Source organism: Harmonia axyridis, chromosome 1 (genome assembly GCF_914767665.1).
Source record: "Harmonia axyridis chromosome 1, icHarAxyr1.1, whole genome shotgun sequence".
Lineage (NCBI taxonomy): Eukaryota > Metazoa > Arthropoda > Insecta > Coleoptera > Coccinellidae > Harmonia > Harmonia axyridis.
In genome coordinates, this window is record NC_059501.1 from 2927897 (window position 1) to 2941962 (window position 14066).

The following is a 14066-nucleotide window of genomic DNA, read 5'->3' on the forward strand; positions in this document are numbered from 1 at the left end:
TCCGTCCGTATACACGAACTTCCGGATGGAATGACCTAGAAATTTTAATGATAGGTTGGGATCTTTGAGTTAGGCAAAATCCGATTAGGGGTTCTGTAAATATGGCCATCCGAAATTTTGTTATGCTGTAAATTTCAAATCTGTATATCCCATCGAAAAGAATATTTTCATTTGGATGCCATCTGGTTGATATTGAATAACAATTTCAAGTTTTGATAAAAAATTTACGTTGATAATGTCACCATGACTAGGTAAAGAAAGTTGAAGAAGAATTTCAAAGTCATAAACTAGTCAGGAGTCAGAAGCTTTCTGCTTTGTGCCTTTGGAGACCACATATAAACCTCTTACATCTTACATACAATTGAGAACAGTAGGGGTCGCCAAATTTCCGGAAATTTCAAGAACTTGTCTTGAAGAGTAATTTCAGATGTCAGACAAAACGAGAAAACTTAAATTATCTTGATTTACAATGAAAACGCTTAAAACGGTTGTGAAAAAAATAATATATTTTCACATAACATTACATACTTATTTCAAATTAAACATATTATATTTTTTGCTATATCGATTCATATAAATATAAATCAAAAACAAAAATGATAATCCTGATGGAACTTAAATTGTAAACTTGATTTAAAAAAATATCAAACATTGAAACATCTTCAATTCATAGGTCGTGAATCAATTAAGGCACGTGTTTTTATGGAGTCAACACATACCCTACTTCTCGTTTTTTTATTGTTAAAGCTGCTCTTGAAAATAGGCTTTCCACTTGTACAGATATTGTTGGCGTTCCGAGAAAATTCTTCACCATTTTCGATAACGAGGGATAGATATTTTTTCGTGCCTTCTCCACTTATCGTATTCTCCGAATTTCAAATAAAGATCGGGGAATCGCTAGTTTGCTGTGTAAGTATAGTATATCCAAAGTCACTTGAAATAGTCCATGAAAACGCTTGGCCATAAATGTCCCTTTGAAGAGGATACCGCGATCTACTAAATACCGGGGTTCATTCGAAAGTATTGTTAGGCAATAAATTCGCTAGCCCCAAAGGAATTTCTGGGAACTTGGACAAACCTTGTATAATCGAAATATTCATATTCCTCCAAGTGACTTTGGATATACTATACACAACATAATAAAAAGATGGCGGAGAATCAATAACAGTACTGTGTCACTGAAATGAAGAAATTTGAAGAACATTTTTGGGTGAGGTGTTTTTGGAATTTCTATACTTTTTTTCAAGACAAGACAAGAATTCTTGTTTTGTCGACTAGGGATTCATCAAGCCAAGTAGCTTGACATTTTAACCAACTACTTGACTTTAAAATCAAGCTCATGAAAAATTACATACTTTAGCTTGACTTGATTTTAGATATTTATTGCTCAACTTGATATTAAGCTACTTGATATTACTTGAGTTTGATATGCACGCGTCTCACAGCATATATTTCTGCAATCTCTTGCAAGCTTAGACTTGATAAGGGATTCCTCGAGCGCCGACAGACTGAAGCATTCGCTAGTGTGACTTTATTAGTAGTTTTCTCACATTTCTATGAAATCTATTGGGAGATGTTGGTAGTTTCAGAAATATCTTTCCAACCTTAGCCAAAATGGTCAAGAATTTTTTATCAACGCCAGCATCTTCAGCTCCTGTTGACAATTTTTCATAGCTGCTCTTACAGTAACAAAAACCCGCAATAGGTAAGGCGACAAATCTATAAGATGCCTCATGTGTCTTAGATCTTGGATGGAAAATTATGAAATCAAACAAAGCCTGGAGGTTTCTCGAAATTAATTAATTAAACTTTAGTTTTTTATTTTGTTATGATTCTTAGTGATTTAATTTATGTTTCTATTTAAGAAAAAGCTTGACTTGAAATCAAGTCAAGCTCAACCAAGTAGGTAGCTTGAAAATCAAGCCAAAAAATAATAATATATCAACCTGTTGTAGTTTTCAATATGTAAAATTTCACAGATATAAACTTTCTCTACGGAACCTGTCCAAATTCGTACTCACTGACCTTCCCAATTGACTTAAGTCAACAATGATCAACTAGAAGTAATCACCGTAAAATATGGTATAATGAACTCGAACTCGGCTAGATACAGCGTGAGCACTCGAAGACCCAACAGCTCGACAATCGCCCACCATTGGAAGCGTGTCAAATCGATCTGTCCCCATTCAAATTCCCCAATTTCGAAGAATATAATATTCCAACTTTTCAAGCAGCTGAGGGTGGTGTTGTGCGGGTGACAGGTCGTCCAGCTCTCTCTCTTAAAAAAAAAATATTTTCCGTTTTGTTGTCCCCAATTCCGGCTCGATGATACTTCAAATCGCGTCGCACACTCGAATAATCGATGTGTCCTTTCCTTTATTCGTCCATCAATTTATCACTTTCACGATTCCGTCCGCCATATTGATTCCTCAACGGACAGCATCGGTTTCCATTATTGCGCTTGGGGTTGAAGAGACGAAGAATGATTTCGGTTGAATTGTGGCCTTTTCGGGAGAGTTTCGGGGGATGAATCTGCTAAATCACGGTTTTTATTCGAAGAATCGGTCATTTGTTGATCGCAGAAATATCTATTTGGTGAGAGGATGGGGTAATAGTGATTTCAGAGGATTCGGTTTTTCAAGGTTGTTCTAGGCAATTGAAGGAATTTGCGAATTCAATAATAATAATAATAATAAACTTTATCTACTCCTATTGAATTATAAACTCATTATTCAACTGCTTTTGAGCAATTAATAGTATCTATTAACAAACAGCTTGATTTATAATAACTCACTGCTATAACTCACTATTATAAATCGGAAAATATGGATCTGTGCTTCTATACTTCTCTGCTTCTATTCGATTGGCCGAAAGGGAACATTCCATTATTGTTATTGAGGGGAGGAATGTCCGAGGGAATGTCACTTTTGACGTTTTCAAATTAAGTTGATATCTAATTATTGTGAATGTTTTGCTGAAAACGATTAATTCAGATAGTGAAGATGAAATATTATAAAGGTATACATTTCCAAAAGACAAACAGCTAATGTTACCATACAGAATTAATTGCTCGAAAAAATATAAAGAAGTTTGAAGAAATTTTCAAGATTGGTGTAGCAGTAAGATCATTAAGTAATCGTTTACAGGGAATATTTTTTGGTATATTTTAATGCATTTTTATAGGCAATTATTAAGGTTTTTCAATAAATTTCTATGTCTGTACTCTGTACTGGATTCGAGCTAGCCGAAGCTAGTTCGATTGTGATTGGTAGCACTAAGTTTCCATCTCTCTTGTACGGGATCGAGCACATCATGTTTATTTCCCGTTCCTTCTGTCTTTATTCTAAGTCTGTATTTTTTTCTTAGTATTTATTGATATAGTCGTAGATAAAGTATAGTATTCAACTTGCGGTAATGGTCATAACTCACTTGATGAATTACAGCACTCGCCTGCGGCTCGTGCTGCAAACATCATCTGCGTGAGTTATGACCTACATTACCGCTCGTTGAATAATATACTATTATTTGCAGATAATATACAAAAAAATAACCAATCAATCAAAAAACATACTTCTATATATCCTATAATTTTATCTGCAAAAAGGAAAATAAGGACAATAATGATAATGTAGATAGACAACTACGAGTATGTAAGAAAATGTCAGAATTTGTATCACACTATATTTTTTTTAATATATTTCTCGAAAAATGTTTTGACAGTTCTAACAACTAGGGAATCCAATCCCGTACCAAAATATCAATCCCGCAAATCCGCGGGATGGAAATTATCAATCCCGCGGATCCGCAAGAATGCGGGATTGTTAACAATATACACTGTGTCCGTAAAGTATGGAACAAATTCATTTTTAGCTAAACAGACCATTTCATGAAATAATCCTGAAACACGTCGATTTTGGATTTTAATTTACCGTATTTTAAAATAATAATCTAATATAGAGGGTGAATTACTTTCGAGTGATGACGTCACCGTCATTTTTTTCAAATGGAACACCCCCATTTTGTCTCAATTTTCCGATTACTCTAGCTGAGCTGATTCCAAAAATGTATCACAAGTTGATTCCAATTGGTACAGGGTGGAAAACAATAGTTTTGTGTCTGCTCATAAAGTAACGCGTCTTCATTAGTTAAATTAACAATATTATCAAAAATACTTATTGTCTAGGGGCAATTGGTTTGAATGTAACACCCTGTAGTTTGTTACATTTTTAGATTAATAAAAATGAGCTGTTTTTAAACATGTTTGGTACTTGTGGTCTAGCAGACAGAATATGAAAGATATTATTTCTTATTTTTATACATTTTTATTAATCTAAAAATGTAACAAACTACAGGGTGTTACATTCAAACCCCTCGCAGCTAGACAATAAGTATTTTCGATAATATTGTTAATTTAACTAATGAAGAATGTACGCGTTACTTTATGAGCACACACAAAACTCTTGTATTTCTGTCCACCCTGTACCAATTGGAATCAACATGTGATACATTTTTGGAATCAGCTCAACTGAAGTAATCAGAAAATTCAGACAAAATGGGGGTGTTCGATTTGAAAAAAATTAAGGTGACGTCATTACTCGAAAGTAATTCACCCTGTATATTAGATTATTATTTTTAAATACGGTAAATTAAATTCGAAAATCGACGTAATTCAGGATTATTTCTTAAAATGGTCTGCTCAGCTAAAAATGAATTTGTTCCATACTTTACGAACACAGTTTATCTAATCATTGTACTCAACCTATGAAACATGCTCATAAAAAGGTCTTATTTCAATAAAAACATACTATAGTATAAAAGTGTTTATTTCATGGCATGAGCTGTCAAGTTTTGCCGCGGGTGAACTCGAAAAATCTGACACAAGTGCTGTCTCACAGTTTTTCCAAATTAAAACCATTTGTTATTCAGAATTGAAAGTGCAGAGTTGTAAACAGTTCCAAGTATGTACCCATACCCCCATTTAGTCTGCATTTGCATTCAAAAAGGATCAAGTTGGCAGTTGGTGTGACTGCTACGAAAATTGACAGATTACGGAATTTCAATTTGAATCGTACGTTTCGATTTTTGAAATAATTTATAATTACGTTCTATTTACTTGACAGGGTTGAAGGTCAGGTTGTTGAAACAAAAACCACCCCTCTCAGACCATTGCCGACATGTTTCGATTTTATTCTAAAATCTTCTTCAGGGCTCTAAAATAAATTACAAGATTTTTTAAAACACTAATAAATAAACTATGTTGGAATATACAATGAGACATTACAATTGTACAACAATTGAATAAATAATTACAAGAATATCGGAACAATACAATGCAAAAAAAAAATTTTTTGAAAACGAATAGTGAGAGAAACATTGAAAATAATTCAGCTCAGCATACAGGTACTCGATGATTTTACATTAAAAAGGGAAAATAGTTACTTACAGTCTATTTTGCGGTTTTTTTTGTCAGAACCATAAAATATATGAAATAAATAATACTTTTGGACACCATCAAATCAGAATTTAACGAAAAAACTGATAAATCGGGAACAGACCACTCCGATACTACATCCCCGATTTATCAGCACTATGTTTTCGAGATAGAGGGTCTTAAAGTTTGATTTTTTCAATTCTTTTTCTCATATCAGCTTCCCTCCACAAGATATTCAACCTAAATTTGACACAATTATTCTAATAAAAAGTTGTCATAATGTGAAATGCTAATTTTGAATGCAAATCAACAGGGTGTTTTTGTTTCTGGAACAGTATCGGCTTCTTTCTACCAGATAATTGTTTTTTGTAGACCATTTGTATATAAAAAGAATCTTTGGTCCAGTACCACCCTTTTTTTTAGTTTTTTCAAACAATTCTCAAGTAAATTTTTATTGTTGTAGAATAAAACGAACTGTGCTGGCCAAGATTCTAGCATTACAATCTTCCAAAAGATAAATAGACATCATGTGCTCCCAAAAGCATAAAATTATACATTCAAATGAATAAACGCTTTGAATCTTTCTTACTCCTATAGTAATACCAATTGGTTTATCGAAAAACGCACAAAATCTCCAATACACGAAGAAAATTCGAAAGGGTGGCTTAATTCAGTCAGCAAACATCCGAAAGGACGCAGTGTTGCGAATTGTTGTAAGAAAATAAAAGGCGCTGGCCAAGAATAACAATCCTTTGAATACAGAAATACACGGATCGACCACAAAGAGAAGAAAGGACGACATTCAACTTTACCCAACCGAGTAAATATCAGTCAAAACCTTGTCAAATTGTGACGTAAATTGTACTGCCTAAGGCCGGGATTCTAAAGGATGGATACACATTGAATAGATTCGCCTTTAGATTGCGGAAAAATCGCAAGGAACTTTACGAAGATGGGCGTGCAGAAAGTCTTCAGGTGTTCGGGATACGCTCTCTATGATGTGTATGTATGTGCGGGATGAAGTAAAACGGAAGGAATTAATATTTCTTTGAACTATCCTATAATATTATAGTTAATGGCAGATAGATGGTAACTGTTAGTTTAATTTTTGGATATTTATTTTTTTTGCATATCGAAATTGATTCCTGGACTATCGCTTGGTGATACATAATTTCAATATTTATCTATACTGATGTTATAGAGAGGTAACTTTTATTTGTATGTTTCCGAACCGAAGACCATTTCACTTATGCTGATGAGGATAAGGTGTGTACATTATTTCAGAAATTATAAGTAAAAATCTGAAATTTTCGAAAAAAATGGTTGAAATTCCCATGGGACTATTGTACCATTTCATTGATTGATTCGACTATGTAGATCACGAAAATGCTTGCAGTTTGGCGACTAGTACATTATTTCTGATTTTATAAGTAAAAAACCGGAATTTTCGAAAAAAATGGATGAATTTCCCGAGGCTGCAACTTCTCCTGGACGTGAGCTACGCCCATGAAACCTCCCTATGTTTTAGATCAGAACTAGATGTTCAAAAAACGTTTTTATTTGAGGGATCTGTGACGACTACTTTAGGAGATATAACGATTTTTTATGGAAATTCAATTTTTTCCATAATTTCGAGTTCGAATTTCTTCAAAACTGTGAGTTCTACGCAAAATCGGTGAGCGGTGCCAGAATTGAAGATCCCTGATCAGCCGAATTTTGATCTCACCTGGAAAAATTTTTGTCGAAAAATTTCCGTGAAATTTTCCATACCCAACCATTAGAGAATTGAAAAAAATTAAAAGTTCCCTCATGGGGCTATCGTACCATATTATTGATTGATTTTACTATGTAGATCACGAAAATGCTTGCAGTTTGGCGATTAGTACACACCTTCATCTAATCAAGCAATGAAACATGAACCATTGCCTCTAAATTTAGAAGAGGAATTGAATATTCATGGGTACCAGAATCAAAGGCTTCTCCTATGGCTGTACGAGCACGAGTACGAACAACACTTTACCAGTTATTAAAACATGAAATACAAATGTCACTAGGATATATTATTTGAATTTTACATTGGAGTTCGACAATATTTTCTAAAACTCGACTGAAATAGAGAAAATATCGTTTAATACTCGTTGCAGAAGGCAATTCCAACACTCATACATTCCAAAACTCGCTCATTTTCGAATTTCGCATTCGTGTTGGGATAGGAGCCCATTCTGCAACTTGTTTTAGAATATACTTTCCATCCATAAATAAGTATGAAACTTTCAATGGGGTTCGACTGGACCATACTCAAGATACATTATTGAAAATTATAAATCAGAATGTACATCTATAAGAGTCAGTTTCAAAGTGCTAGTGCAATGATCCTACCACCAACAGATAAGCTTTTTGTTTAGAAGGATGTTACATTCAAGCGAATCAAAAACGTTTCAATTAAGCCTCAGGTTGACATCTTAAGCTTCTAAGGTCCTTAACACGGTTTCAATCTCTGGTTCCATGTCCCGCTTTTGTCTCAAGATGAGATAATATCTTTAAGATCCTTCAATAATGGAAAACTTGTGTTTTGGGACCTTTTTCGGTATTTCAAGGACGTTAAATCAATCAATAAAAATTTAAATTTTGGGGAGGTACTTTCCTGAATATTGTAGCTTGAAGCTTGAAGAGTCACATCAAAAGATTGAAATATTTATATGTTTTTATCAATTCACAAATTGCTATTAGTGAAATTATTCAACAGTATTTGAATGGAAAATATTATAAATTGGCTGGAATAATTAAATGTTCTTGAAAAGTGTTTTAAAAAGTTTCTGTTTTATTCTTTTCAATTGACTTTTCCCAATTTTTGTTAAATGTTTGTAGAATTCCATGATTTTGTGCTTATGAAATAAAATTTTTTATAAACAAAACAAACATCGAGAATAGTGGAGAAATAAACAATTCCAGAATTATACTCCTTTATATTTGCAGAATTCATCATTCCCTACTGCCACCGCTATTGCCAACACTAAAAAAAAAACATAACTGTCCTCAACAATAGTCAAACATGGGCGTATTCATCACCCCAAAAACCTCATTGTGGCAACGTGGCAATAAATAAAAAACGAAGAGTGATGATAAATGATGCCAGTTTTCGGATACTACTTCATTTACCCTATCGCACAACCCCTTGAAAAAAGGATACAGCCCACCGCTCGGAAGTAAAGAGTAAAGGTTAACCCCAGTTCTATGATCGAACGTATTGGCGGCTATTGTTACACTTTTTTGTATTTTTATTATATTCGGCATTATTTCGATGACGTGGGGAGGGAACTGAAAGGTGATTTTCGGTGATGGGAGGGGAAGAACTTGAGAACTGAGTTTTGGGTGTTGTAACGATCACAAATCAACGAAACGCTGAATCTTTATGGAAACATAGAAAATTTGGGAGACAGATGGAGGGTTTCATGAAACTTTTTTCGTGATCGATCAAATCGATTTCAATCATAGAGTTATAAACATAGATAGAGAGTAGTATACGCAATTTTTACATGTCCCCAACATGGTTTGATCACGTTGTCGGATTGTGATATATTTTCAAATCCACAATTTTACTATATCGTTATGAATGTAAAGGGTGTTTTTTTTAGAGCTATAGAACTTTAAATTGCAATAAAACAATGATGTAAATTATATATAGGGTGTTTTTTTCGAGGTATATAACTTGAAGTTGGCATTACCGTTCAAGATGGCGACCGATTTAACAGCTGTCAAGTGATTTATTCTCAGTTTGGTTTGGCAATTCATCATGAATAGACTCACGCCTGAACAACGCTTGCAAATAGTGCAATTTTATTTCGAAAATAATGGTTCTGTGCGGAATACGTATCGCGCACTATGTCCATTAGCGATAAAGCGCACTTCTGGTTGAATGGCTACGTCAACAAACAAAACTGCCGCAATTGGAGTGAAGCTAATCCTCAAGTGTATGTCGAAACACCGTTACATCCAGAAAAACTGACTGTTTGGTGCGCTTTATGGGCTGGTGGAATCATTGGTCCGTACTTCTTCAAAAACGATGATGACCAGAACGTTACAGTCAATGGTGATCTGTATAGAGCCATGATTACTAACTTTTTCATTCCTGAATTGAACAACCATGATGTCCAGGAGCTATGGTTCCAACAAGACGGCGCAACATGTCACACAGCTCGTGCCACAATCGATTCATTGAAAGACACGTTTGGTGACCGCCTAATTTCACGTTTTGGACCTGTGAATTGGCCTCCAAGATCTTGTGATTTAACACCGCTAGACTACTTTTTGTGGGGCTATGTAAAGTCATGCGGATAAGCCACAAATCCTTGACCATTTGGAAGACAACATTCGGCGCGTTATTGCCACAAATGTTGGAAAAAGTCATCGAAAATTGGACGTCCAGATTGGACTACATCCGAGCCAGCCGTGGCGGTCATATGCCAAAAATCATATTTAAAATGTAATGCCACAATATTATTTTGTGGATAAATAAAATTCATGTCAATCGAATAATCCATCGTTGTTTTATTGCAATTTAAAGTTCTATAGATCTAAAAAAAACACCGTTTACTATTTCCTATACAGAATTTCTGTCCCGGCACTTTTTTGGTGATCAAAACTTCAAAAGAAAAAGTGACATTCATAAAATAAAACTTATAACCACGTTATAAACTGCCATTATTACAGTTGACATTCACCCAAAAATATATTTTGCATAAAATGCTTCCCTGCAATTCTCACCTTGTCCTAGTCGAACTCGTGCCCCAAAACACAAAAAAATATATATAATATTCGGTGTTCATCGCACCGTTAACAAATTCAATAATAGAATCACTCCTGTTCTGCAACTGTTAAAAGTTACAAACGAAAAAAGGGGACCATCCACTGACCATATTCAGGTGAAGTAAACATCTTCAAAACAGGGGCGCAAAGGTGAGGATACAAGTCGAAGGGAGATTTGCTCCAATAAAAGCGTCCGATCGCCTAAGCCCCAACTGGACAATAGCCTCAAAGACGTCCAGATCACAAAGAACGTTCGATTATGTATAAAAACAGAGTTTGAAGACTGGCCGTCGATCGGATAGATCTCGAAGAATAAGTAATCTGGACCCACCGACAAATTTCCTGCCTATTCAGCCTACCTCTTTGTGGACGTGGCCTTCTAGATCGCGGATTTAACCTCCTCTCAAAGTCCGAAATTATAAGCCATGAATAAAAAATACGACAAAGCTCTGATGCCGGCTGTGTAAAAAACGACAGATGCTGACGGCACGAGCTGTGTACGGTCATTTTTTTTATCCACGTTTAGAATACATAATGCCTCTCTCGCTCTGTGTGTATGTTTTATTAAAATCTTTCGCTTTTTTGAATATGTCGCAAACATGACAGCCACCCTGTTTTCCAGGTTTTGTCGGGAGTCAAATCGATGATATGTGGGGTGGGTATTCTTTGTTCTTGGTTTTTTGTTACATTATATGTGGAGATGATGAAGTTGCCCAATAGGGCGGCTCCTGGTGTGGAGTGGGCTTTAGATTGACTACCCGCTGGGTTTTGATTAGTGATACTTGATGGATGTGATTGTCGTTGGGATTACAAGCTTTTAATGGGACTTAATTGGGATAACCATTGAAGTAATTCATTTTCCCAATGGATAAGTAGATATTGCGAAAGAGCTTTCTCGATTTTTTTAATTTGACATACAGAGTGGTTTTCATGTTTTCATTTTGTCGTTTATCAATAAATTCTTGCCAAAAATTCTTGAAATGTGAATTCCTTGATTGTTCGAAAAGCCTTAATAGATATAAAGGGTTTTCTAATTAGTTATTTCATTGTGATATTGAAAATAGAAAGAGTATATTTTGAAAGACATCAATGGATGTTTGATTCATTGTGAAGAGGAAGGAATGAATGAACGTTTTTCATAACAATGAAATTTTCAAATGTCAAAAGATGATAGCTCCAAAAGTGACAGTTGCCCAGATAGCAGATTATTCAAAATGAAACCTCTCATTGAAAAATCCTATATAAAATGAAACATTTCATTACCTGCTCACTATATTCTCTGAAGGAAATTATTCTTAGAGAGGGAGAAGAAGACATTCTTCAAATGATGCAATTTGATGATCTAATTAATCAAAATTCTTCAAGAATCTTCATAACATACTGCTCTTCAACAGTTACTACTAACCAGTTTTTTCACACCGAAGTGAACCCCAAACAGAAATTTTTAAGCATATTCATAAAGAGAATTTCAAAGCCTTGTATCAATAATTGATCTATCTTGGCTTTTTCCGGAAAAAGTCATACTATTATGTGGTCCATCCGGTATATTAATACCCAACTATTCATGAGATAAGTACATACTTAAAAACTCGAGCGATTCAAAAACGACATCTGGATACCGTTCTGCTCTAATCCATAAAAAAAGTCGAAAAACCATCGTAATGTCACCAAACTATTTCAGTATAAGCCCAAATCATAATTTAATGACGATACGTCCTCGGTATCCTTTTCATTACAGCATCCTGAATGGCCCAGAAAGGTCAGGAAGTTCCCATTTTCTGAATGAAGTTATCCACCTATGAAATATCGCCCTTGATTATACCTTTAGGTTATCGGTGTTCGTATTTTTTGGCCTAATGCGTCAAGAGTTGGTAGTAGTGGCAATTTCACGCGTAAGAACCTTCATTGGGATAATCAAAAGCCTCTGATCTACATTTGAAGCATGAAATATGAGATTCGAGTGGGGGTATCATCAAAACGACATCATGTCTTGGTTGAAAGTACCCCTTTCTGTTGGGTTCTCTCGATTCGAGGTCGAATTAAAAAGGTTTTCAAGATTTTTTGATGACTTCATCTCAGAATTACTCTAGATGTATACGACAGATGTAGGTAATCAACGTTTAGGCAGGTACAATGGGTATTACTTGTATACAGAAGCAAGAATTCAGGAAAATTGATTCAATTGATCGTTGAATGAAATTTAGAAATCAGAGAATAGTGAAACATATGCTCAGACAATGGTTATTTGGTTACTAGACAGCAAAGTGGTACATTGACTTCCGCAGCTGATAGTTCATAAACGAGCGTAGAGAGGCTAGGAATTCAGCCAAGGCAGTCAATCTACTTTGCTGCCGAGTTGAACATATAATTTTCTCTTCGATTGTTTATAATGATATTTGTAGGATATTATATTTGCAAATTACTACAATTCCCACAACCTTTTTATTTTTCCTCCAGTGATAAATAAAAACGAAATTTGATAAAAATCGCAATTGTTGGAATGGTTGGTTGCTATGCAAATGTATATTATGTCCATGATAATTATAGTTTGACAACTCATGACGACTTAGAAGTCCTTAATAGTCCAGAAATAAGAAAGGTGGCAAAAAATATTGATTGTCAGAAAATGTCGAATGTTTTAGTTGCATTGAGAATAATCACTTTGCTGCCTAGACAGGAAAAGTAATACTTTGCTGATTGATGTGTGTGCGAAATCAATATTTGATGTCAATCGAAAAAAAAATTTGTTATTGAAAGATTGATTTCATAATGAAATTATCTTTAGTATGTTTTTCAGGGATAAAATCTTTTCATTTCTCAAAATCTAGAAAGCTTAGGTAATGAATATTTGTCAAATAGTGAATTGTAGTTCGCCTCATAAACGTGTTTGTCCATCATTCCCAAAGAACATCTTCATATAGATGCAGAACATCAATTGAAATATATTCAAAATGAGGACAATTATATAGGTATCTGATGCACATCAAAATTCTCAGAATAGAGAATCAGATCGGATTTCGTCTACTGTAAACAACATAAAGAATTAACCCAAATAATTAACTAAAAAAATTGTAATTTTTACTATGAAAATTAATTAAAAAATCAACATGTTCCACATGAAAACTTTAAAATATGATTTAACCACAGAATTTTTTTCTCCAGGATTTCTCAAACATTATCACATTATTTCTTGCCTTACTTTTTCGTGAAATAGTCTTGTCAAATACCACTCGAGATAAAATTCAGTAGGTAAAATCTTATCTCTGGTAGTAGGACATAAGATGAGACGTATTCTGAGTTAGATTGGTGCCTTCATTCCCTTGGCTACGTATACCAGAAAACTGTCATTTCACAATGTAAATTATTGTTTGAAGAAATTATGTGAAAAAAAAAACGGTTATTATAAGAGAAACATCTATAATTTCATTCTGAACTGAGCAGTCACGTGGTGGTATTCCGTCTTTACAACAATGTGGCTTCTTCAGAATAATATTACATTCCCACTAATGAGTAAAAATGTAAAATACGAATTCGCTTCCGTACATTTTGTCTCGAAAACATCCACCTTCCAACCCCCCGAACATCCCTTGACGCCATCATCCCCCAGTTGTTTTCGCGCAAAGGCCGAGACAGTGACGTGCAACAAAAAAACAAATTCTTCGTACCTATCTCCGGAAAGGTGCCCCGATGCAATCCCTTGTCCATTGAACAAGTTAATCGGATACAAAATCGAAAAAAACATCCCCTCGGATCGCGGGGTTGAGTCAGATAGATCTGCCATCGGTCAGCGGCCAGCTGTCAATATCCCGAATTGAATTTCGATGTGATT

The 14066-nt window shown here is 34.6% G+C and overlaps 1 protein-coding gene across 1 annotated transcript in view; it reads left to right on the top strand.

The window, feature by feature from the left end:
* LOC123688779 (protein krueppel-like) overlaps positions 1–14066 on the top strand; it is a 49774-nt gene that overhangs the window by 8487 nt on the left and 27221 nt on the right. The gene's annotated exons all lie outside the window — the stretch shown is intronic.